This window comes from Sminthopsis crassicaudata, chromosome X (assembly GCF_048593235.1).
Source record: "Sminthopsis crassicaudata isolate SCR6 chromosome X, ASM4859323v1, whole genome shotgun sequence".
NCBI lineage: Eukaryota > Metazoa > Chordata > Mammalia > Dasyuromorphia > Dasyuridae > Sminthopsis > Sminthopsis crassicaudata.
The window spans coordinates 86,121,606-86,148,705 of NC_133623.1; the positions used below are offsets into that span (position 1 = coordinate 86,121,606).

The 27,100-nt window shown below is 43.7% G+C and overlaps 1 long non-coding RNA gene across 4 annotated transcripts in view; it reads left to right on the top strand.

Annotated features, from left to right (window-relative positions):
* Window positions 1-27,100, top strand: part of LOC141548782 (uncharacterized) — a 90,445-nt gene that overhangs the window by 22,576 nt on the left and 40,769 nt on the right. For all 4 annotated transcript variants that reach the window (XR_012484065.1, XR_012484066.1, XR_012484063.1 and 1 more), the window contains one exon: window positions 1,324-5,074. This is a non-coding gene — a long non-coding RNA (uncharacterized LOC141548782). The remainder of the gene's footprint in view (window positions 1-1,323; window positions 5,075-27,100) is intronic.

Consider the following 27,100-nt stretch of genomic DNA (forward strand, 5'->3'; position numbering starts at 1 on the left):
CTCTGTTATCTGATTTATTTTGCCTCACTCCAAATTGAATATGTATGCTCTATTCATATCAGCTGGATAATACTCTTATAAATATTATCTTATTATATATATATAATATCTTATATTCCATATTTACTTGATATTTGATATCTTTCATCTGTGTTAGCCTGGTGATAAACTATTTGTATTGCTAAATTATTTCCAGTGATAAAGTGACTGTTGGCGATCCCCTTTTTTCCCACTTTATCCTCAATTTTTGTTATTTAATTCCCCACTTACCTGAATGGTACACACGTGTCTTAAGTGGGTACCCTTCTACAGAAGCTCTGTCCAGGTTCCGTCTCTAGTTTGACGGCCACTGTTAGAGTCCAGCTCCTCTAGTGAGATGGAGGATGTGGCATAGCGGGGCCGGGTGGAGAAGTCCTGATTATGGTCTCTTTGAAGTTTATTGGTCAGAGAGACAAATATATACATACCTCAAATACTCAGGTGTGATACAACGTGCACTCTTTTAAAATTCCTGTAACCTAACAAAATCTTCTATGGTGTAAGGCAGGGCTTCTCAAATACGGCCTGCGGGTCAGATGCCGCCCGCTGAGGACGTTTCTGCTGCCCGCCGGGTTATGGCAAATGGGCTGAGGGGCAGAGACAGAGTGTGAGGTTTTGTTTTTAGTCCGGCCCTCCCACAGTCTGAGGGACAGTGAACTGGCCCTTATTTAAAAAGTTGGAGGACCACTGGTGTAAATGATTAAACTCCTTAAGCCCTGGATCTTGGGTACTTAGAGATGTAAACAGTTGAGATACTCATCAGAGTAAAGTTTATTATACCATTGTCTCAGGTATCTTTCTCCCACATACCTTTAGTCTCCTTGTGGACATCCTTTCCTGGCCCAAGTTCAAAGGTTTAGCTTTTAATCCAAAGAGGAGGGTTTGCATTTTGCTTCAGCCTCTAGATTATAATTTATTATATTGACAAGCAGTGTCTGCCATTCCAATAAGGGAGGTTTGGTGAGCCAAGTTATTGTATGACTCAAAACCTGGAATGGAGTCTTCCTCCTGACTCCTCTACATCACTTAACCCTGTTTACCTCATTTGTCAAATGAACTACAGAAGGAATGGCAAACCCTTCCTGTCTTTGCCAAGAAAGCCCCAAATAGGATCAGGAAAGAGCAGACAGGACTAAACAATAACAATTGGTGTCAAAATCTTAGATTTTTAGTGTACTTTGAGATCTGTTCCTGATAATTACTAATCCAGAACCCTCCTTATCCTCCTTCCCTCCATCAGTCCTGTCTATTTATTGTTTTTTTTCCTGTTTCTTACATCACCAGGGTATCCCATGGATTTTGCCCTCTTCCTGTCAGTGCCATGCCAGGTAACAAATCTCATTTGTTGTTTTAGAGAAGAAAAGAAAATTGAGCCTTGCTGTCTGATGCATTTGGGAAAAGGTATGCACATGTGCAATAGCTGTGGCCCTGGGGCAGCTTGCCTGCTCTACCTGGACCTCGAAGCTTCCCAGGTGTGGCCATCAACCAGCTGATTCATGAATCCCCTCTTTGAACATGAGATATTTCAGGGGGACCTTCCACAGCTACCCCATCTCATAAAAACCCAACATATAAGATGAAACACACCACAGATGCTCAACATTTGTCGAGTGATTGAATTTTATACCTGTGAACGGAGGTAAAATCTGGTTGAAATGAACATTAAAGCTAAGACAGGTGTGTGTGTGTGTGTGTGTGTGTGTGTGTGTGTGTGTGTGTGTGTGTGTGTGTGAGAGAGAGAGAGAGAGGGGGGGGGGAGGAAGGGAAGGAGAGGGAGAGACAGACAGATAGACAGACACAGAGAGAGACAGACAGACAGAAAGAGACAGAGAGAGAGAGAGAGAGAGAGAGAGAGAGAGAGAGAGAGAGAGAGAGAGAGAGAGAGAGAGAGAGAGAGAGAGAGAGAGAGATTGAGATTTGACTTGTTGGAGTCAGGGAAGGTGAGTTTAAAGCCTCATAGGTTTTAGGGACCCTGAAAAGATACCTTACAGCTTCATAAGCCAACCTGCTGCTCTGTGTCCACTGGTGAGAATCAGAAACAACTGAGTTCAAATCCTGCCTCCCATACCTACAATTTGTGTGACCCTTATCAAGTCTTTAAGACTCTCCCCCGTGTTAGTGCCAGATTGGGCTCATTAATCTCAATGCTGAGAGGGTTTTCTGGGTCTCTTCTGTCTATATTTGAGAGGAAACCATCTTGGAAGGACACAGAGCAGCCAAGGAATGGCACAAATTGTAGTCCACCCCCATGGGAAGGCGCTGGACTCCCCAGAAAGAAGCAGCCCTCACCAGCATGGAATGTATAGCTCAGTTTCTCAGGATTACTGGGGCAAATTGTGTTGTAGAAGAAAACCTGCACTCGAGACCACCCCAGACTGTTAAAGGGGAGACGGACAGATCCCCACATATGCGTTGGGCCAGGTAAGCTATTTGCTGGGAGGGGGACACAAAAGGTTAAAAGCCAGAATGACTGGGGATCAAGAGCAAGTGTGACTCGGGGTTCCTTGGAACTGTTCTTCCTCTTTCCATTAAAGGTAGTTTGCATTCTCTGTGCAATTACAGGGCCTGCTCACATTCCCTTGCAGCCACCACACACTAAGACTAGGGACGGTCCTGTCTCAGACAGAACAACTGGCGTTTTTCCTCAGGGCAGGTGGTGAATTCAGAAAGGACTGAGACCCTGCAGAACTTCAGAGCCCTGGCAATGAGCTCTTTCTTTCTCCTTCCCTGGCTGCATGGCATCCTCCTCAACCATGGCTTCCCAGCAGTTTTCTGGGGCTTCCAGAGGGGGGTTCAGGGGTTCGAGCACTGGGCGGGGAGTCAGGAAGACCTCTGTTCACAGGCAGCCTCAGGCACTTGGTGAGCATGTGGCCTTGGGCAAGGACAAGGCAGAGCGTCCAAGGCAAGCATTCTTTGCTCTGTCTGCCCCTTCAGTAAGAGTGACTCCCCAGGTGAATGCGTCCCTGCTCTTAGAGTAGTCTGAGGCGCTAAGAGGTCAGACGGGGTGACCGTGGTCATGCCGCTGACGTGGGTCTAAAGCAAGATTTGAGCCTTCCTGACTTTGAACCTGGCCCTCTATCCTTAGCAATTAAGACACCGTTCAAGCCCCAACCATGACATGAAGCCTTTCTTGATTGAAAAGCTGCTGTAAGCCTTGCTCCCAGACTGCCTTGCATTTTGCATTTGTGTTTCTTCTCATGTACATTTACACATTTTCTGTCTTAGCAGAACCCAAGCTTGTCTTGTTAGGGACTGTGTCTGTAACAGTGTTTGCATCTCCAGAGCCTACGACCATGCTGTCCATGGGCTTGTGGCTCGTCACTTAGCCCGTCTGGCTTTGTATGTGCCGGCCACATTGGAGGAGTCAATCCATAGCTGAGTGAATGAATACATTAATGAGGTGGAGGTTTCAGCTAAGGTACTTATTAGTGATTACAGTGATTCATCATTTCATAGGCCCAGTTTATCCTTTCATTTGTCATAGCTAAACCATGTATTCTGTTACAGTTTAATTTACTATGTGCTATGAGGTATTGGTCTTCTATCAAAATTCTGCCAAACTGCTTTGCACTGAGGCATCGATTTTTTATACCAACTGTACACAGTTCCCTCTTTCTGTAAGTGGATTGTTGGGCAAACCTTTAGTGGAGCAATTTTAGAGTAAAGTGAATTTACCCCCGGACTGGGCTTCAAGGGAGAAAGGGAGACAGGAAGGGAGTCGTGCGTGTGGGAAGGGAGGGGGCCGGGAGATGATCCAAGGACACACGGACCCGGGTACTGAGGAGCAAGAGAAGGACGGGAGCAGGCAGGAGGAGCCAGGCACCGCCCCACAAAGGAGAGGACAAGCAACATGTGGACTGAGGAAAGGCACATGGCACCTGAGCATGGATGGACAGGAGGCACACAAGCAGGTGCCAGACGTGAGGCTGAGTGGCAGAGCCAGCCAAAGGCTCCCCTTGTAGTGCTGGAGGTCTCAAGCCAAGCCCGGATGCTGAAGCTGCAGAGCTGGAAGGAATGAGAATGCAGGAAAAGCCCTTTTTGTTCTTCCTCCCCACTTTTTCATTAATACCTTTAGATTCTTCCCCTCATGTAAAAATATGCCATGCGGTTTCCTGTTTCTTACACCACAGTATCCCATGTTTCCCTCCCTCTCCTTCTGCTTCCTGAGAGTCATGCCATGTGACGAGTGGTCTTTTGTGTTTTAGGAATGAAAAAAATCAACACAACTGTATAGTCCAGAGAGGAAAAGACTTGTGGTAGGAGATAATCTCTTGAGAATACTGCCATTCCTGGTGGATCACTCTCATTTGAAGCAGCACTTGCAGTCTCGACACGTGGAGGGAAACGATACCTGTAATACCTGATAATATTTATAAAAATACTTCTCTTTCGGAAGCTTCTTCCACCTTTGAACTACTGCTGATCTCTGAAGATTCTGAGGAAAAGACACTAGTGGATTTAATGTCAGAATACTCTGTAGATGAAATGCTGATGGGTGAAGATAAATACTATTAGAATCGTTCAATTACAATCCTCTCGGAGATACGCACCTACTCTACTCTCAGAACTCAGAGGAAAAGACAATGGAGGTAGAAGACACTCTCTCTGGGAACATTCTGGTGTAAGAGAGAGACTGGGAAGGACTTCTGGACAAAGAAACCAACCTTTGAGAGAAACAAAGGTGGGCTCTATGGTCCGTCCAGCACGGTCTGAGACCTCACCTTGTTTCCCTTGATAAAGGTCGGTTCCTTTGCCCAGAGGCTTTCCAGTTTCTGTCTTACACCGCTTACTTCGGGATTGCTCTCTATGGAAACACATCTAGACGGACATCACTCAGCGGTCAACATCTTTGTGGCAGAAGACACTCGTTCTGGGAACACTCCACTCACTACGGGCTTCCTCTCTGGGGAAGCACAGCAAGAGAAAAATTGGACATTGAATGCAATAGAGGCCGCTGAAGCATTCCTGATGAAAAGACAAGAGCTGAGGAGAAAATGTGAGTCTCACATTGAAGACTCAAAAGCAACATTCAAAGGTAAATATGATAGAGACCCCTCAAGTGACTCATTACTGATACCCTGTGTCCTCTTCTAGAAGGGAAGACGATAACCCTGTCTCCTATGAGTTTTATCTTTACTAGGCAGGTAGAAGCATTCAAACTAGAAAGAGGTTTTGGAAGTGAAGGGTCTGGATGGGGATGATGCAAAATAGATAGGTGAGAAATAATGGAGGAAATGATCTCATAAAATAAGCATTCAGGGAAGAGGTTTTGCCTTGGAGTGGAAAATGATGATGAGGGGAGTGACCAATCCTTGACCCTCCCTCCCATCTAAATTGGTTCAAAGTGGGGAAATATCTATATCTGTATTTATATGTACTTCTTCCGTGGGTCAAAAAAAATCTATTTTACCCTAAAGGTAAGTAGAGAAATGGGAGAGGAGAAGGAAAAAGTGGTGACAAACTTTGGGCAGATAAAAGTATGGCGTGGTCATGTATAAAATAGAAACTAGTGGGGGAATGGGATAAAAAGAAAGAAGGAAAAACAGAAGCAAATACATCATGATGACTCTGTTAATGGGATGAACTCACTGCTACTTGCAAGTGGGTAGTAAAATGAATTAGAAACCAGAACTTCCAGACTATTCTTGTTTCTTTGTTTTTTGTATTTTGAAAAGAAACATTGGAAAGAGAGAACCAGAGTGAAATTAGAGGGCTGAAGCAGAAACTGTTATATCTCATCTGAAGGAGAAAACATAATGGAAGCAATGATGATGTCAGAAAAAATGCAGAGTAAAATTCTGCCTCACTGAAAGGGTAAATTGGCATGCAGGCTAATTCTTGTTTAGGGGAACCACAGTCAATGGTGTCAGAAAACAGATAGTGAACAAGGGCATAGGATTCAAATTTTTAAATTACAGGAAGAAATATAAAATAAAACTATAATGGCAGGGCACCTCAACTTTTCCTCTGTGACCTACCCTAATACAACCATGAAATACATAAAAAAGAAGTCAAGGAGAATAATAAAACTTAGATGACTTAGAAATCGTACATACAAAAGACCTCTAGAGAAAACTCAATAGGAATAGAATGGACTACAGACAGATGTTGCTTCATTTTAATTCACATTATGCAAATTGGATTTTATGCAAGGAATTCTCCCAAACCACCTCTGTACCATACTGGGATCTAGGTCTGCTCCTCCCCTTCAATTCGGTACTCTGTGGCCTTCTATCACCAATGCCCCCCAAAACCTTTAAAAACCCTCTCTAGCAGAAAGCAGAAGAATAGATCTGCAGAGAGACAGCCACCACCACTGATGGATCCGGGCTTGCCTTAAGACCTCCAGTACTGATGCAGAGCAACTTGTGTTCAATGCACCCGCCTACCTGAGAGTCTGGCCCCTGCATTTGGATGTTTTGTCCATCATTGGAGCACCACGTCTGTCCCATGCCACAGGATTCCATGTCCGTGCCTCGTGGCATGTTCTTCCTTTCAGTTCCAGCCAGGCTGTCCTGGGGCTGGCCCCTGCAAGAAAGTGTTGCTCCTGCTCTTGATTCTTTATATCCAGACTTTATGTGTCATTGGCCCATGTGCTGGCTCCACAGGGGCACAGTCTCCTTCCTGCCTCCCTTCTGGCTTTTTACACATCCATGGGTAAATTCGCATTATGTAAAATATCTGCACAATGGTTCATTGAAAAAAAGTTAAGGACTATGCTGCTTTCCCGCCTCAACTTCTCACTTCCCTTTTAGTCTTAGCTGCATTGATTTTGTTTGTGGAAAAGTTTTTTTATTTTATGTCAGCTTCTTTTGAACCTGTCTGTCGTTTGCTTGGTTATGATTTCTTTCCCATTTTCTTCTGGGCTTCTCTGTTTATGATGTTAGCCTATACGTCTGTTGGAGTACAGATCAACTTGGACCTACATTTACTGCTGAGTAAGGAGAGTATGAGGCCGTTGGAACAGGCATGTGACATGTATACACTTCCTATATTAAGACACATAGCCTTTAAGATCTATATACAGCCATAAAAGGAAAAACTCTGTACTTAGTTTTTGATTGGAGTTCGCCATTGCTTAAAGAGTATATAAGTTAGTATACTGCCTGATTGGGGGGGAACACCTTTTCTACGCCATGTAATCGATTCCTGAATAAAGCACCGCTTAACTCCTCGACAGTTCGACTCAGTGTGATTCTTCTGATGCAGAAGCCGGTGGTACCCCAAAGACCCCAGATAGGAGGGTAAGTAGAGGGCAGATACTCCTCCCACACTAGAAGCACGCCAGGAACCCCTAGGCTTAACAACTGGTGCCCAAACAGGGACCGGGTGTAATTTAACCTGGAACCAGGGACCGGACGTAAATAAGCCCGGGAGCTTGTAGGGGAGTAGAGAGACTGCCTCGGCAGAGAGGGCTCTGCCTTCGCTGAGTTGCCCCTATTGAGAATAGGGAGGGAAATAAAAGAAAAGTATGGGAAGCGGGGGAAGTATCCCGCTTCTGTTGCCGGAGGAGAGGGCAGTGCTCAGTAAGCGCTTATATAAACTATGCGCTCAAAAGGAATGTAAAATCCCCATAAAAACATGCAGGGAGTTTATTGGAAAAATCTGGGACGTTTGCCCCTGGATACAGCACTCGGGGGTGAGAGCAGAAAAATGGCATATTGTTGGACAACAAATGGCTGCCTATGACCACACCCATCCTGGGGTACTCCAACTCGAGGATTTCTCGATCTTTAAAATTATTGATGCAGCCTTGAATCCCAAACCAATATTCATGCCTAGGGACGAGATGATATTAAAGATTGCTTTTATAGCATACCTCTGCATCCCTCTGATAAAGAAAAATTTGCATTTTCAATACCTTCCACGAATTATCAAAGTCCATATGAAAGATACCAATTCAAAGTCCTTCCGCAAGGAATGGCAAATAGTCCAACCCTCTGTCAATATTATGTGGCCCAAATAATTCTACCCGTCAGAAAGCAGGCTTCACAGGCCATGATCGTCCATTATATGGATGACATCCTAATAGCCCATCCCTGTGAAAAGGAACTTAAAATTATATTGAATCAAATCACCTATGAACTGCAGAGGTATGGCCTTCTAGTTGCTCCTGACAAAATACAACTCACACATCCCTTTAAATATCTAGGACACAGCCTCCACGCTTCAAAAGTAATGCGAACTATTCCTACCATTGATACAGATAAATACAAAACACTTAATGATTTTCAAAAATTGGTAGGAGCTTTACAGTGGTTAAGACCATCCCTTCCCATATCACCCAGACAGATGCAACCCCTATATGATATCCTTCGAGGAGATTCCTCTCTTACCTCTCCTAGGAGATGGACACCAGAAGCTTTAAAGACTATTGAGCATCTACAACACCTCGCCATAGACAGTTTAGTATACATAGACCCAGAGAAGCCCATACAATTTAAGATTCTCTAGGAAGATACTAATGCCCCTTACTGGGGATGTCTTTATCAGTCACAAGGAATCCTTGAATGGATCTATTCTCGGAAAATTTCCCAAAAAACAGTCAATAAGCTACAACAGCTTGCCGATTTTCTTCTAGCAGCTAAAGAACACTGTGAAGCGGTGTTTGGGAAATCCTTTATTCTCTCCATAACTATCTCCCCACAAACTCTCCATACGCTGGCACAAAACAGTATAGAATGGGCAATGGTACTTACTTCTATCCCTATAACTTCTCAGCCAGTAGCCACGCCACCTTTCTTAAGAGCTTTTACAGAGATTACTCTAACCATCCCCACAAGAATAATTTCGTCCACTCCCGTAGAAGGACCAAATATATTCACGGATGCTACTAAAAATCATAAAGCAGCTATATACAATGCCTCTACAAGAGAAAAATGGGTACTACATACCCCATATACATCTACCCAGAAAAATGAACTATATGCAATAGTCACAGCATTACAAAAATTTCCTCATACTCCTATTAATCTGATAACGGACAGTCACTATTGCTATCTGCTAGTACCCCGCATTCCTGAGTCTTTTATCCCTTCTGACTCTCCAATATATTCCCTCTTTACCAATTTACAACAGATACTTCGAACCAGAGTACACCCTATATACCTTCTACACGTTCGCTCACATTTGTCTACATCTGGACCAATATACCAAGGCAACGCTATAGCTGATCAGCTTCTTAACATAGTTACATTAGAACAGCATCCCGCAGCGGTAGCTCATGAAAAATATCATCTTTCTGCCCGCTCCCTTACACATCTCTATAACGTTCCAAAATCTTTAGCTAGAACTATAGTTAAATCATGTGCCTCTTGTGTGCCCTTTAGACCTCGACCCACTGATTCCAGTTATAATCCTAGAGGTCAATACCCCAATGAACTATGGCAGATGGATATAACCCATATAGGAGTAAAGATCATTCACGTGTCTGTAGATACATTTTCAGGCCTGGTGTACGCATCCATACAACCCAAGGAGTCTGCCACTGCAGTTATCACCCATATGTATGAACAAATGTCTCTCTTAGGGGTCCCACTGGCCGTTAAAACCGACAATGGTCCAGCCTATACTTCCAAAGCCTTTTCACAGTTTTGTAAAGAATTCTTCATTCAACACATCACGGGTATCCCATATAACCCCACGGGACAAGCCATAGTAGAAAGAGCCAATAGAACACTGAAAGAAACATTTTTTAAACAAAAAGGGGGAGTTACTCATAGAACAATCAATAAGAGAGAACTTGCTCAGGTGATCTTTACGATGAACTTTTTACAAATTCGTCAAGACAGGACATCAGCAGCACAAAGATACTTTGAGACAAGTAAAAAGGTATGTATTGAACTACCCCAGACTATGCCAGATCAATTACAACCACCAAAAACCTGCTTACCAGGTACAAAAATCTTGTGGAAAAATGAACTAGGAGAATGGAAAGGGCCTGTTACAGTAGTTGACAGAAAACAGGGATATTTGTCAATCTATCCTGATGATAATGTTACAAAAGAAAAAATATGGCTCCCTCTTCATAAAGTACGAGAATTAGACATTAACACCCCAAATGAACAAAAATATAATAACTTACCCAGGGAATCACCCTGAGAAAATACGTATGTGTTCTTTTTGCAGATAAATGGATCCTGTGCTTCTCGGAATTATCATCTCCTTAATAGCTTCTGCAATTATCATTAGTATCCTGTGCTGTCAACGCAAACTGCCAGTTCCCTGCCCTATTTGAACAATATTGATACTAGTAATTGCGTGTTTCATACACGTGAGAATGATGTGGAAAATACCTGCTATACTTGTCATTTTGCTGCCCCTAATCTCCCTAAGCTCAACCCATAAGGGAGAGCTGTATCAACTTTACAACTACACTTGGATAGTGACAAACACGTGGGGGGATACTATCTGGAGTCAGTCCCAATTAGGTGTCACAACTCCCTGGCCTACCTTATATCCAGATCTATGCAAATTAGCGTTGGGGTCATGGGACTTAGAAGGTTATCACAATCAGCAAAAGGCGCCCACGAGAGAGAGGAACTATTAGCAGATTCAAATACATGGCCAAATAAGAGAGGATTAGAGGATTAGACCCCTGGGGAGGGTGTGGAGCTGAAAGTAGAAGAAGCATGCTAAAAAACGATCCCCTTTTATATTTGCCCCGGCTACCACAGAAGCCCCTCTTTAAACCCCAAATGCAGAGGAACAACTGATTATTATTGCCGAAGCTGGGGCTGTGAGACCACCGGTGATACCTATTGGAACCCTTCTTCTTCTTGGGACTTTATTCAGGTCACTGCCAATTATACACATCCTTCCCCTGGGAATAAAGGTTGGACATACCTACCTGAGTGCACAGGGTGGTGCCACCCCCTAAAAATCACATTCACAGAATCTGGAAAGAAATACAACTCTTGGCAGAGGGGTGCATCCTGGGGGATAAGACTATATAAAGAACGACATGACGATGGACTGCTGTTCACCATCAAACTTCTAAAGACCTCTCCTGTGTCGCCGCCCCCTATAGCTATGGGTCCTAATCCAAAACTTCATCCTGGACTCAAACCTCGACCAATGCCGGACCAAGAACGCGCCACCCCACCTCACCCTACCCTGAACCCTTCCACTATTGCTGTATCCCATATCACCACTTTGTTTCAACCAACACTGCCTGTAGGACCCCCTCCCTCTGCCACATTGCTCTTAAACATAATTAACGCCTCTGAGCAGGCACTATATAGAAATAACTATACTGAGACAGGAGAGTGTTGGATTTGCTACTCAGCTACACCCCCGTTCTATGAAGGTTTGGCACACTTTATTGAACCCATTTTCACAAACGATACCAAAATATTGCGATGGAATCATTCAGACCAGAAAGGCCTAACTATTAGTAATATTATAGGGACCGGGACTTGTAGTATAGGACCTTCTATGCGCCTTCCCTCTCCTCTAGGATCAGTGTGCAATCAAACCTTGTTGATTAATTCCTCTTATATGTATGTCGCTGCCCCTAATGACTCTTATTTACCTTGCTCCTCTGGTTTTACTACTTTCATATTTACTTTGTCTTTTTTAAAATCCCGAGACTTTTGTGTATCCATATCCCTCCTCCCCCGACTTACTATACATCAATCTGATGAGATTCTTCCACCCACAGATTATACTCTTTCTCACTCCCGAGTTCGAAGGGAACCCATAACTGCTATCACTCTGGCCGTAGCCATTGGGCTCAGCATGACAGGAGCAGGGACAGGTATTTCCTCATTAATAACAACTAACCACCAATATGCCCAATTGAGTGCTATCATAGATAAGGACCTCATGGAACTTCAAACTGGCCTTGAAAACCTAAAAGATTCTGTAGCATCATTAGCTGAAGTAGTTCTACAGAACAGAAGAGGTCTAGACTTGCTATTTTTACAGCAGGGTGGACTTTGTGCAGCACTAAAGGAAGAATGCTGTTTCTTTGTAAACAAACTTGGGCTTGTAGAAAATAGTATCCAGAAGGTCAAAGATAATTTAGAAAAGAGAAAAAGGGAGAGAGAACAACAAGAATCTTGGTACACGAAGTGGTTTTCCACTTCCCCCTGGTTGACCACATTGCTCCCCACCGTATTAGGTCCTTTAATAGGTTTTCTTCTCCTTATATCATTCGGCCCTTGGCTGTTCAGGAAATTGACTATCTTTATAAAGAGTCAAGTTGACTCGGTGGTACAGAAGAATGTCCAAATCCTCTACCAAAGGCTTCATCCCTCTGACTCAGTGGATGATCTTTTTGCCTTATCTAATACTCCAAACTCATTAGAACCTCTTTGTTTCACGGATGAGGATTTTCACGTGCCATGGTACAAAAGAATATGCTAAGCCATGTCTGTAAGACCATTGCAGTGCCATGATGGGCAACGTTGGAGTAACCCTACCAATGGCGGGACCTGGCATGGCAGGTGCACCATGGATACTAGGGTTGACTCTACGACCTAAGCCAGCACTCAATGGCTTAAAAATTCCTTAGCAATACTTGGCCATTTTTCCGTGTTTAAACAAAAAGGGGGAATTGTTGGAGTACAGATCAACTTGGACCTACATTTACTGCTGAGTAAGGAGAGTATGAGGCCGTTGGAACAGGCATGTGACATGTATACACTTCCTATATTAAGACACATAGCCTTTAAGATCTATATACAGCCATAAAAGGAAAAACTCTGTACTTAGTTTTTGATTTGAGTTCGCCATTGCTTAAAGAGTATATAAGTTAGTATACTGCCTGATTGGGGGGGAACACCTTTTCTACGCCATGTAATCGATTCCTGAATAAAGCACTGCTTAACTCCTCGACAGTTCAACGCAGTGTGATTCTTCTGATGCAGAAGCTGGTGGTACCCCGAAGACCCCAGATAGGAGGGTAAGTAGAGGGCAGATACTCCTCCCACACTAGAAGCACGCCAGGAACCCCTAGGCTTAACATACGTCCAAGGAATATACCCATTTTCAGCTTCACTCTTGTGTTTCCTGTGAAACCTTTTTCCAACCTCAGATTCTGTTAGACTACTTGTCAATTTTCCCAGGGGCTTTTATTGAATTGTGAATTTTCCCACAGCTGGGATTATTAGCTTTGTCAAAGAAATGGATGATGTGCTCTTTTGCTCCTGTATGCTGTACACCCAATCTGTTCCTATGGTCAGTCTTTCTGTTTCTTACTCAAAAATACATTTTTAATCATACGGGCTTGCTAGTGTAGTTTTATGATCTGGTACTGCTAGGTCCTTTCCTTCCCTATTTTCCCATTCATTTCCTTGATAGTCTTACTTTTTGTTCTTCCAGATGAATTTTGTTATCCTTTTTTAATGTTCTCAAGAAATTCTGTTATTTTGATTCTTATTTCATTGTGTTCACAAATTAATATAGGCAGCATTATCATTTTTGAACTGGCAATGAATAATTCATATTTCTCCCCTTGTCTAGAGCTGCTTTTAATTATGTAAAGAGAGACCTGTGTTCACCGAGTTGCTATCTGTGTTTTGGCAGGTTGACTTCTAGTTACTTCATACTATACGTAATTTCAAAGGAATTTATCTTTCTCCTGGATTTTATTGATAATTTATATGATACTGATAACTTGTTTGAGTTTATTTACACTCTCCTGTCTTGCTGATGTTAGTAAAAATTTCATTTAAGTTTTAATTGATTCTGTAGAGTTCTCTAAGTAAACAATCATATCATCTGTAAAAAACATTTTTTTATTTATTGTTTGCCTCTTTGCTGTTTATAATTTCCATTTCTTTGCTTTTGAGTGACGGCTATGGCAAGCATTTCTGGTACTGTATTGAATAGTAGTGATGAGCGTGAATATCTGCTATGTCTCCAAAAGAAAAAATTTGATTCTTGTTGAAAATTATTGAATACCAAGGTCATCAAATCACCATTAAATAAGGTCAGCCAAAACCTCAGTGGTGTATGATAAATTGGAAAGTCACAGAGCTCATTTTATAACAGAAAAAAGAAACTCTTCCTGATGCAGATTCCTCAGCTTTACAGAGGTCTAGGGAGATTGACAGTAGTCAGCTGCTGGGCATATCAGGGGTGGAATGAGGAGATTTTAGGGTGAGATAATTGTTCAATTCAATACTTCCTTGGCTTAGAACTTACTTTACCATTCTGAGAACTTTTTTGAAAGGTCTCCTTCAGTGTTTCTTGAAGGATTTTTGCTCTGGATCGGTCTAGCTCACTGAAAAAGGAGTAACTTACTAAAAGATGGTTATTTTATTTCATTTCTTTTAAGATATATTTAGGCTTATTCTACCTTATCTACTATTAAATCTTATTAAAAGATTCATTCAGTAAATCTAATTGGAAAATAAGGCTTCAAGGATATTTATGCTAGCTTAGGTCTTCAAAAGGAAAGGAAACTTTAAATGTGATATTAAAGTAAATTCATGTTACCACTATTAACTGGTTCAGAGATTATCCTTTTGATATCCTCTCTTTACTTCTGTTTTTATTGGAAACTCTTCTGTCTTGTCTGCATTAGGAAGAACACTAGTTCTTTATTTTAGACAAATACTACTTCCTGGTTTTAGGCATGCCCCATTTATTCCAGTTTCTTGGGTTTTGCATAGGAATAGGTTTTGTATTTTGGTGGTTTGAAATTTTTGCATCAATATTCATTATAGAATTTGGTCTCTACTTTTGTTTCTGTATGGACTCTGCCCATGTTAGGTATTAAGGCAATATTTATATGATAGGATGCATTTTGTAGGACCCAGTCTTTGTTTATTTAACCATTTAACCAGCATTGGAATAAATTTCTACATTTTTTTTACATGTTGCTAAGAAGTTACTTTTAAATCCATTTTGTCCCCAGGGTTTAGTTAGAAAGGACTTTGGGAAAGGTCTAATTGCATCACTATCTCCCATATTAGATCAAAAAACAAAACAAAACTCCAAAGCCTTCTTTGATCCCAACACTGATGAAGTTGGGGCTACAGATGAAAAGCTAGATAACTAAAGTTGTGGAACTGCTTTAAAAAAAACAAAAACAAAAACAAACAAACAAACAAACAAAAAACCACCTAATCAGATTCTGGAGATTTCCCTATCACTCATTAAGGAGATTGGCAATGAGTGATGTTAAGATTGCAGGTAAGAGCTCCTGAGACCATGGGGTAGTTCCCGTCCTGAAACATTTTGGTAGTTTCTGAGATACCAGCCTGTAGAATTTCTATTAAGCTAAAATAAGGATGAAATCTTATAAAAGTTGAAAAAGGTTTTAAAAGCAGTTGATAGATTAAGATCGTCATAGTCAAGGCCCCTCTATGTCCTGGTCATCTCAGATCAGAGTAAGAAAAGAGAAAGCTGGAGAATTGAAAAGTTGACTTCTGCATCATCTGGCAGAAAAGGGGAGGCAGCAACTGCAAGGGGGCCCTGGAAACCCTGCCCCAGCATCTCCCAACCCCAGCAGCTGCAGATGGGATGGGGGAGGGTCAGGCCCCAAGGCCAGCATCGTCTGAGCCCTGACATTGGGAGTACCGCCTGAAGGGGATCCTGGCCCCCCTCACCCCAGCCCTCTGCAGGTTCCATCTAGGTGCTCCCCGAGGAGAGTCCAGGAGGCGCGGGCAGTGCCCAGAGTGTCAGGGGGAGGGGGAGGAGCAGCAGTCTCTGCCCTTGGTGAGCCCGCTTTCTGTTTAAGTGGCAGAAATGTATTAAGAGGCAGTCAAGCCTTTTGTCCTCTGTTCACAGGCTTGGGAGCAGCTAGAACCCCAGCCCAGGGTTCCCACAAGAAATGTAGCCAGTGTGTTCTGTGGGGAATTTCATTGCACTCACCTTCCAGGGTTGTTGGGAGGGTCCCATGTCTGTAAAAGGACTTGGCGGGGCCAAATGCTATATGAACCTCACCCATTTGACGGCATGTAACTGCTTCATGCTGGCTAGGACTTGAGAGGACTTTAGAGGTAGCTCACATATATTGCCAGTGTGGAGATGAAGGAGGAAATTTGGATTTCAGGTCACCTGATTGGTAATTGTGGGATCCCCAACCTTCACTCCCAAGGCATAGGGGGAGAGCACAGAGAGGAAGAGTCTCCTCCTTTCGCCCCCTCTGCCCATCCCTCCCTGCTGCAGGGGCGGGTGGATGGAAAGAGAAAGGAATTGCTGGGAGCCCTATCAGTGAACGTTCCTGAGGGAGGGCCTCCTTCCTGAGTGGGACCTGCCAGTTCAGCCTTCCCTGGCTCCCAAAAAGGGCAAACTTCCGAGAGAATTTGGAAATAGCCAAAAGGTTTGACGGGAACGTTTAGCTAGAACTTTGAGTCTTACAAACTCAAGTGTGGGTCAGTGGTATCTCTGACACTGGGTGTGAGTGTGAGTGTGTGTGTGTGTGAGTGTGTGTGAGTGTGTGTGTGTGTGTGTGTGTGTGTGTGTGTGTGTGTGTGTGTGTGATTTCTAGGAAACAAGGTCCTTAAATGATGTAAGAATAATTGGGGATTGGTATTTGGAAGGCCTGGCTGTTACTCTCTTGATTATTGAAACTACCTGGGAAATGTTTCTGGTGGGCTGGAAGAAGAGAAGAGAATTTGAGGGCAGTTTTCCCAGAGGACGTTTCCCACAGGTGACCCCTCACCCTCCAGACACCTCTTCCCTGCCGCCTGTGGGGATGCTCCTCCTGGCTTCACTGTTGCCACGGATTTGGTGAGCCTCGCTATGTCTGATGCTGTGGTGAAAGAGGAGCACATGCGGCTCCCAGAAGGAGTGGTTTGTGTCTTCAGTGGGTGAGACCACTCCCACCCCAGCATCTCCCTGTTCCTTCTACCCATGCTGCAGGTCCTTTTGTATTGATCTTCTCCTGGCTGTTTGTACTTGGAGGCTCCTGTTAGGATTACTAAGTGAGAACTGAGGTTTTCTGGACAATTACAAGGTGAGAACTCAGGTTGACTTGATAGAGGGGGAAAGCTCATTGGCTGGGGTGGTTCTTCCCAGAAGCCCTTGCATTATCCCACGCCCATTCTCTGGGAGGATAAAAAGAGACAGCACTGGGCGCAAAGGGCAGATCGGCCTGGAGAAGGATAAGAGCTGGAGGAGATTCAGAGCCAGGATTCAAGAAAGAGGACTCTGAATTGCATCAGGCTTGACGGGGCTCTCTGCAGGAAGGGAAGTCACTTCTTTGGACAAGAGTTAACAGCAACTGCCTGGAGACAACGGTTCACTACAGGAAGAAGAATCTGTCTTAAAGATTTGAGTAGACACAGCAGATCTCTTCCCAGAGAGCGATCCGGCAGCTTCTAGAGACAACAGCTCACTACACTTGGCGCCCAACGTGGGGCAAGGACTTTTGCTTATCCTGACAAGAGGAGCTAGACCAGACCTTCGCAATTTGGCGCCCGAACAGGGACAGATACGGTCCTGATTCCAGTGGAAAAGCCTCCCATCCAGATCTCAGTCTCTCTGACCCAGAACCGTGAGTAACGAGGAAACTTTGTTAAAGATTAAGTCAGTGTGCTAATAGATAAATAAGGAACTTGTTAAGGACTAAACCAGGAATCTCTTATAGCTGAAATGGGGCAAACACCTTCTGTTCAAGGAAAATGTTTAGAGAGCATCATCAAGGTTATGAAAAGCCAAGGATTGATTATAATTTTAGAGGAGATTACTGAACTTTTAAGAACTGTGAAGGTTATATGTCCTTCTTTTTCTCTGGAAGAAGAATTGGATCCAGATGAATGGGAATTAGTAGGAAAGCAATTAGGTGAACACTACAATTCCAGGCCAAACTCAATTTCCAAAGATACAATTCATATATACAATGTAATCCAATTGGCTTTAAACAATGTTATTCTAAAGGAAGAGATGAAGGAGCAAAATGGGGAAGTGTCAACTAAACTAGGTGAAAAGGATGAATCAGATAACAATGAAGTTAAGTACAATTCTGAGCAACAGGAGCACCTCCCATCTCCTCCCTCAATTAACCCTTCATGGGTGGAGCAAGAAGGAGGAGAGGAAGAGGCAGAAACACAAACAGAATTGCCTGTGAAGCAACCTAAGCCTATGACAAGATTAGAAAAAGCATTGGTTAAAGCTAAGAGAGAAGGACAGGATATAAGTGATTTTATACATGCATATCCTGTGATTGAAAATATTGATTCTGTAGGTCATAAAATGAGAAGATATGCACCTTTAGATTTGAATAAAATTAAGGATTTGAAAAAAGGTTGTACCCTTTATGGGACTACATCAGCTTATGTCAAAATGTTACTAGATGGTTTGTCTTATGAAGTCCTAACCCCGAATGATTGGAAATCCATAGCAAGGACATGTCTGGAACCTGGAGAAAATTTATTATGGCTTGCAGAATTTCATGAATTATGTAAAATTCAAGTCAGATGCAATTTGGAAATAGGAGTTAACACACAATTCACTTTTGAGCACTTAGCTGGTGAAGGTCAATATGGAGAGAATTCGGAACAGATTAATTATACCATGACAATATATGAACAAATTGCTAAGGCTGCAATAAAAGCTTGGGGTGTCCTTCCTGGACAGAAAGATCGTGGAGAGGCTTTCACTAAAATACAGCAAGGTCCCAATGAACCTTTTGCAGATTTTGTGGGACGTTTGCAAACTGCTGTCAAAAGAACTATTGGAAAAAATTCAGCTACAGAAATAATGACCAGACATCTGGCTAAGGAAAATGCCAATGAGATTTGCAAAAGAATTATATGGGGATTAGACAAAGATGCTCCTTTAGAGGAGATCATAAGACGCTGTGCTACAGTGGGAACAAATGCTTTTTACACCCGGACAATGATGAATGTGGAAAGACAGGGTCCCTCCTGGCAAGGGACTTCTAGAGAAACTCGGCGATGTTTTCAATGTGGAAAAATTGGACATCTAAGAGCTCAGTGTAGGTATGGAGATACAGTGAGGAAACAGGGTGAGAGAAGACCTAAAACCCCATGTCCAAAATGCAACAGAGGACTCCATTGGGCATCAGAGTGTAGAATAATTCAGGGAAATGGACCCCAGGCAAAAAAGACTTGGGGCATGATGGCAGCTGATGTTATACCCAAAGAGTCTTTAGAAGGTCAGGACTCTGATTTGATCAACCAGCAGAAAAGCAATCACATGGCAGAACGGGATTACCTGATAAGTGAGTCAAAAGGCAATCAGATTGCAAAAATGGATTACACTTGGGGAGAATACAGGCCTTTTAAACCAACAGGGCTGTATCCAGTGCGAACAATTTCAATGTAATTGCCAGATGATGAGAAGAGATTTAGAAAGTGGTGAATGGAAGGGACCAGATAGGTTAACTGCCTGGGGGAGAGGGTTTGCTTGTATTTCTTCAGCAGGAGAAGGAATCAGATGGGTGCCAACAAGTCATATTCGCCTTGTCCATCAGAGAGAGAGACAGAAAAAGAGAAAGACCTCAAAATAAAGGAAAAGATCTAAGAAACATCTGACACTGAAAGAGCATGGATAATAAGAAGACTGTTAAAGAACTTTAAAATCAGCAGGAATCATTGGACTTCCTCACACAAGATGAGACTAATGGACAATGGACTTATGGACATTTATAAATTTTCAATTTATGATTATGTTATATACTTCTAGCATGTGTTACGTTACTATGTTACTATGTGCTTATGTAATTTATGTAATTATCTGTAATACTTCCCATATTGATGGATTTATGTTTCAAGGTCATGACTGTCCTATGTTCTAAATCAAAAGAAAGGGGGAGATGTTAGGATTACTAAGTGAGAACTGAGGTTTTCTGGACAATTACAAGGTGAGAACTCAGGTTGACTTGATAGAGGGGGAAAGCTCATTGGCTGGGGTGGTTCTTCCCAGAAGCCCTTGCATTATCCCACGCCCATTCTCTGGGAGGATAAAAAGAGACAGCACTGGGCGCAAAGGGCAGATCGGCCTGGAGAAGGATAAGAGCTGGAGGAGATTCAGAGCCAGGATTCAAGAAAGAGGACTCTGAATTGCATCAGGCTTGACGGGGCTCTCTGCAGGAAGGGAAGTCACTTCTTTGGACAAGAGTTAACAGCAACTGCCTGGAGACAACGGTTCACTACAGGAAGAAGAATCTGTCTTAAAGATTTGAGTAGACACAGCAGATCTCTTCCCAGAGAGCGATCCGGCAGCTTCTAGAGACAACAGCTCACTACAGGCTCCCTCGATGCCCACGTGCCAGCCCTTCCTAATCAACCTCCCCCCACCTCATACCTATCTCCCCCACACTCCACTGTGGCTGTTTTTCATGGCTTTTAGGGAAAAGAGAGAACCATCTCGGTCCCATTCCTTGGTTATTTGGAACGTGATGAGGTCATTGGTAATGTTAACAAGATCTTCCAGGAAGCCACCCAGAACAACGCCCAGCCCCTCAAAGATTTCCAAATGTCCCTCCTCACCTTGGCAACTGCATCACTTCAGACTGCCTCTTTGCGTCCAAAGGGGGTCTCTGTGCTCTGGCCAATACTTCCTGGTGTGTTTGCATCCACACCCTCCATCCAACTGAGCGATGGGCTGACCCGTCCCCAGGAAGGTCAGGTGGACGCTTGACCTTCATCAGCAGCTACATTGACAGGTCTTGGGGACAAGCTCCTGGGGAATCTACTGTCCTCTCTAGTGACCCTTTCCTAATTATTATTCTGCTTTTGATTTAGTCCTTGCCTTTTAATAAGATTTGTGTCTTCCAGACAAGTCTTAATTGGATTTCAGAGGGACCTACAGGACAGACATCTATTAGCACCACAGCCTCTGGAAGGGTCCTCCCACCTGTGGATGCTGCTCCTCCCACCTGTGGAGGCTGCTCCTCCCACCTGTGCATGCTGCTCCTCCCACCTGTGCATGCTGCTCCTACCCCCTGTGGATACTGCTCCTCCCACCTGTGCATGCTGCTCCTCCCACCTGTGGAGGCTGCTCCTCCCACCTGTGGAGGCTGCTCCTCCCACCTGTGGAGGCTGCTCCTCCCACCTGTGGAGGCTGCTCCCCACCTGTGGAGGCTGCTGGGCTGCAATTCACACCCACCTCCACCCACTCATGAGGAAGCCTTTAAGCAGAAGCCGTTCTATGCCCTTGCCAGCTGGGAACAGTTATGGAAACTGAGACGTTCATTCGGGGCCCCACAGGAGTCTGGGTCCCAGGGCTTTGAGGGGAATGATTCGGTCTTAGCTGCTGCTGCAGCCCCAGTAATTCTCCCCCTTTCTCTCAGAGACTTCCTAAAAGGACCCTTTGCTTTTCCCATGTAGAGGGGGCTGCCCCTGCTCAGGAACAAGAGGGTTTGAATTCTCCCCAGGGCCCTTTCTCAAGCATACCTGACCTCAGGGTGTAACAGCAGGGCACAATCTACTGAGAGCCTCCGATTTGCTGCCAGATTCTCCATCTGTGCTTCCTTTTCCTTCCCTAAATTAAGCTCACATCTCAACTGATGCTGAGTGAAATGAGCAGAACCAGGAGATCACTGTACACTTCAACAACAATACTGTAATGAGGATGGATTCTGATGGAAGCGGATATCTTCAACATAAAGAAGATCCAAGTCACTTCCAGTTGATCAATGATGGACAGAAATAACTACGCCCAGAGATGGAACACTGGGAAGTGAATGTAAATTGTTAGCACTACTGTCTATCTACCCAGGTTACTTATACCTTCGGAATCTAATGCTTAATGTGCAACAAGAAAGTGGTATTTACACACATATATTGTATCTAGGTTTTATTGTAACACATGTAAAATGTTTGGGATTGGCTGTCATCGGAGGGAGGGAATGAAGGGAGGGGGGGATAATTTGGAAAAATGAATACATGGGATAATATTATATAAAAAAATTACTCACGCATATATACTGTGAAAAAAAAATTCTAAATAAAATAAAATTTAAAAAAAAAAAAAGAATTTGATTTGAGCCATGAATTTAAAAGGGAATTGTGAGAGAACTTGGCTTAGTGTTTGCTATACTGTGCCACGTCGGTAATAATTTATTGAATTCTCCTGCTGATCATTTGAGCCTTGAGAAATACAGGAATCAACAAAGGGAAATGCACAATTTCCTTTGAGTTGGAGCATTTTCCCTGGCTGTACCTGATGTGGGTTGTGGTCCCTTTAAGATCCCTTTCTGATTCCCAATCCCTCCCAGCTGGAGAAGCTAGGACCTTTGATTCACAAATCCTGGTGGAAAGCACCCTTTTGAATTCCACTGGGAGATATCTGGCTCTCCCAGCCCCCATGGGATCTGAGCCAAGTTGGGCTGTCCCAGGCCCCATTCTAATGAGCTGTTCAGGTTTCCCAACTGTTACACCCCTATGGACTACTCTAACCTGGTAGCTTCCCTTAGAGCTACTCTTAATGCCTGTCCGTCGATGGCACAGCTAGGCCGCATTTACCCCTCTTCAGGCACCAACCAGATCCCATAGAGACAGACCACCAAGAGGTAGGGGTGAAGCAAAAGAGAACTTTATTCTGAGATAGCACATATTTGTTCCCCACTGATGATATGGGGGAACGGGGAGGTCCTGTAGGAACCTGGCATAATGGGATTGGCTCAAGAAGAAGGAGGGAGGCATGCTAGGCTTTGAGAGCACTAAGGAGGGAGGCGTGGTACCTGGAGTCAGACACCACCTCTTGGGACTGTGCCCCACCTCCACATAGGACTCTCCTGCTCCTCAGAACCTCTCATCCCTCAGGTCCTCCCCCATGCCTTGAACTGCATTCCTTATTTCTAGAGGATTTTAAACCCTTACATCTCCCCCTTTTTTATTAATAAGACCAAATGTTCTCATGTTGACAAATCAGAAGCTCTTCCATAAGCACCTCTAAAGAATTGTTTTAAGAATACATGTAAAGCATCCTAGCAAAGTAGGCAAAAGCAAAAGAAGCAACAATACAAAAATGGCTCCATAGAGCCCATGGGATACAATAGAAGGGGATGGGAAGGGAAGTGTGTTGCGTCCAATCACTAAGTTGGTCTGGCAAGGGTAGTCATCTCTCTGTTATGGTGCTGTTTTGGGGGTCTCCTGGGTCATCTCCTTCTCTTCTTTAGCCCCTGTTTTAATAGGGGTTAACTCTCCTTGTTCTTTTTTCTGGAATCCAGCGGCATTCCCCATCAGAATCTGCAATCAAAAATATCCCGGCGCTCTCCAAAGTAATAAGGATGGACCTTGGAACGTCCTTCCTCGTCCTTCCAAAAGACCTTTTGAATATTCAATAGCGCTTGAAGTGCAGCTTTCATGGAGCTTAGTTTTCTGTCCTGTCTATAAGATTGTGCCAAATGTATCAATCCTGGAGAGAGGCCGATGTCCCTATCCAGGCACAAAAAATTGTAAGTATATAAAGTCTTATCCATATCCACCTGTGTGGGCCACCGAGGGGTTCTGTCTACTTACTCCCCCTTTCTCTTTAACAAGGGTGGCCTTCAGAATATGATGGGCCTGTTCCACCAGGCCTGACCCTGTGGATTATAGGAAATCCCTGTAACATGCTTAATGGTGAATGTGGTGAGAAAGGTGGCCATCTACTTAGAGGTGGCCCATTGTTGGTCTTTATGGTATTAGGAACTCCATGAGAGGAGAAACAACTATCCATATGTTTAATCACTGAAGGAGTATTCTCATAGGAGGCCACTGTGGCCCAAAGGAATCTAGAATAAGTGTCAATACAGACGTGGATGGCCACACAGTCTACATGTGTCACATCCATTTGCCACAAATCATTGGGGAATAAACTCCTGGGATTAACTCCTTTATTAGGTGGAGGAGGGAGAAACTGAACACACTGCTTCCCTGTCTGTTGGGCTTGTTCCCAGGTGAGGCCATAAAGGCTATGTAGAGAATTAGAGGGTAAGTGGAGAAAATTATGGGCACATTCAGGATGTGTGGTGACCGTGAGAAGGAAACATTGTAAAGCATGGTCCAACACCTCATTTTCAACAAATATGTCTCCTGCACAGCATTGGTGAGAATATACATGCAGGATGTAAATGGGATGTTTCCTAGTCTAAAATCAGCTGCAATTCAACAAGGAGATTAGCAATTGAAGGATTCTGAGACTGTAGGACTGTATCTTCAATGCCTCTGAGCACTTGGATAGCATATAAGCTGTCTGATATGATATTAAGGGGCTCTGAATATCTTTTACACCCTTTTAAGATGTCACCTAAAGGCTGCATCAAAGCAATAGGAATAAGGACATGAGCCCTTATCCATTGAATTTGTCCAAGTAGTTTCTGAAATAGGTTCAGAGTATTCACCTTGTCTAATTGTAAGTTAGGTATCTGATTAATAACTGCAGAAGTCTCCATGCGGAGTCCCAAGTAAATGATGGGATACTTATGTGGGATCTTTTCTGGGACTATCACCAGTCCATGTGAAGCAAGAATGCTCATGGTCTCTTTAAACAGGACAGACAGATCTTTCCCACTGCTAGTTGATAACAGTATATCATTCATATAATGCAATATCATGGCATGAAGCCACGCCTTCCAAATTGGCTCTAGCACTTGCACTATGTACACCTGACACGAAGTGGGGCTACAACAAATCCCTTGGGGGAGAATTTTCCATTGGTAGTGCAAATCAGGTTTTACATTGTTTATTGAGGCAATGGTAAAAGCAAATCTTTTCTTATTCTCTGGGTCCAGAGGGATGGAGAAGAAACTGTCTTATATGTCTATTACTGTAACTGGCCAGCCAGTGGGTACTAGATTAGGAGATGGCATGCCAGTCTTTAGGGCTCCCTTAGGTTCACTAGTAGCATTAATGGCCCTAAGGTCCACTAGCATTATGAATTTTCCAGATTTTCTCTTTTTAATAAATACCAGACAATTCCATGGGCTGGACATTGATCCTATATGTCCAGCCTCCCACTGTTGTTTTATAATTTCACATAAGTTTCAGGTTTTATAAACTGAGAAAGGCCATTGAGGTACCCAAGCCAGGGTGTTAGATTTCCATATTAATGGTGTGGGCGTGATATGAAACAACACCAAACATCCAATGACCCCAATTAAAAATCCTGTGGAGGTGATCTATAGATTGACGCTTCACAAGCTTTCATTATGTCACTGCCCCATAGATTGTATCTGAAACTTGCAACCACCAAGGGTTGAAATATCCCCTGTTTGTCTGCAAACTACCAGGTCTTCTGCTGCAATCTCTTTAGATATAGCAGCTGCAAGGGCATCCATTTGAAAGGCACTGGAGCCAACATTCTCCCATCTCTTTATCATCTCTTCCAGGCCAGCCTCCCTTTCTATAGTAGGCATGGCCCTCTGGCAGTTAGTATTAGCCTTCTTCATTGCCAATTTCTGCATAAGAAGGCTGGAGGCTTCTCCTCTGTCCACTGAACTCTCAATAGCCACCTGTAGGTGTGCCACAAAATCAGGAAAAGTTTCATCTGGGCCCTGTTTAATCCTAGTCATTGAGGGCTTCTGCTTTCCAGAAGCTTGAATTTTGCTAAATGCTCTTTGGGCACATTGAGACAGAGCTGCATATACTCCTGCATCATATTGCATTTGATCTTCATTTCTTTTACATTTTCCAGCATTCTGTATTATTTGTCCTGAACTTGTCTGGGAATCTGCAAAGTCTTCACAAGCAGGAGCAGAGTGAGCAGATGGGAGACGTATCTCCTCAGGGAGGGTGGGGGACAAGGGGGAAGGCCATGCCTTGGGGATGGAGGTGACCTTCACTCTGTTTGCTTTCTCCTCCATTGTCTTATCACCATCCTTTACTTCAAGGTCATATGTCTCTCTGTTTACTTTCTCATTCCTCATCTTTTCCCTGCCCCCTCCTGTTCCTTCATATCCACTTCCTGCTTCTTCCTTAATACCTCTTTCTTCTTTCACGTCACATCCACCTCTTTCACCTTCCTGTTTATTTCCTGTTCTTTCCCATAGCTAAGTTCCCCTGGCTCCATTTTCTGGGCAGGGCGGCTCTGGGTGAGTGCAATTTTCTACCCTCATTTGTTTTATGACTCTCAGTTTGCACTTCATTATCTACTTTTAATGGATTGTGGCTTGCACCTCTTAAAGTGCCCCCAATCACTTGATGCCATTCCAGGATGGCTCCCGGAGTTTCCTTATCATAGGAAGCCATCTGACTGCCTACTACCTCCCACTTTTTAAAATCCATTTCCATTTCTACTTGCTTTCCTATTCTAGAAACTTCTTTCCCTGGTACCTTCTGTTCTGGGACCCTCATAATAACCTGTCCCATTTTCCCAACTTTCTATTCACTTTAGAGCACAGTTCTGTCTCTCTTCCCACCTGTAGGCCTGCTACAAGGTGAGGTCCTAGCCAAAATTTTCCCACATTGGGCGCTACTTGTTACACTGTTATGGACTGCTCTAACCTGGTAGTTCCCCTTAGAGCTACTCTTAATGCCTGTCTATCGATGGCACGGCTAGGCCACACTTACCCGTCTTCAGGCACCAACCGGGATCCCATAGAGACAGACCACCAGGAGGTAGTGGTGAAGTGAAGGAGAACTTTATTCATAGATAGGACATATTAATACCTCACTGATGATATGAGGGAAGGGGGAAGTCCAGTAGAAACCTGGCATAATGGGATTGGCCCAAGAAGAAGGAGGGAGGTGTGCTAGGCTTTGAGAGCACTAAGGAGGGAGCATCTGTACATAGAATGATTCTCCACAGTTGTTTGCATGTTATTTTCCCCACAACTAAAGTCTTTTAGCACAGAGACAGCCTTTTGCCTTTCTTTCTATTTCCAGCATGTACTTAGCTCAGTGCCTGACACTTGGTCCCAGAATTTTATTGACCTGATTTTCACTACTAGGTTTAGGAGGAAATTGATGAAGTCACTTGGTAGAGGGAACTGAGGCAGAAAGGCGGGGTGGTTCCCTCTTGTCCAGGCTCTGGAAGGTTTCTGTTACATAGAATACAGTGCAGAGTAGGCACACAGAAATAGGGGGCAAATACACATGAGTGCCTGGGTGGCCCTTTGTCCCTCCCGACCGTTCTAATTGCTTGTCTCTTCAAGCCTGGACAAAAAAGGTTGAGAGCCGCCCTTCCCCCACACCAACCTGTCCTTCTGCTCTGG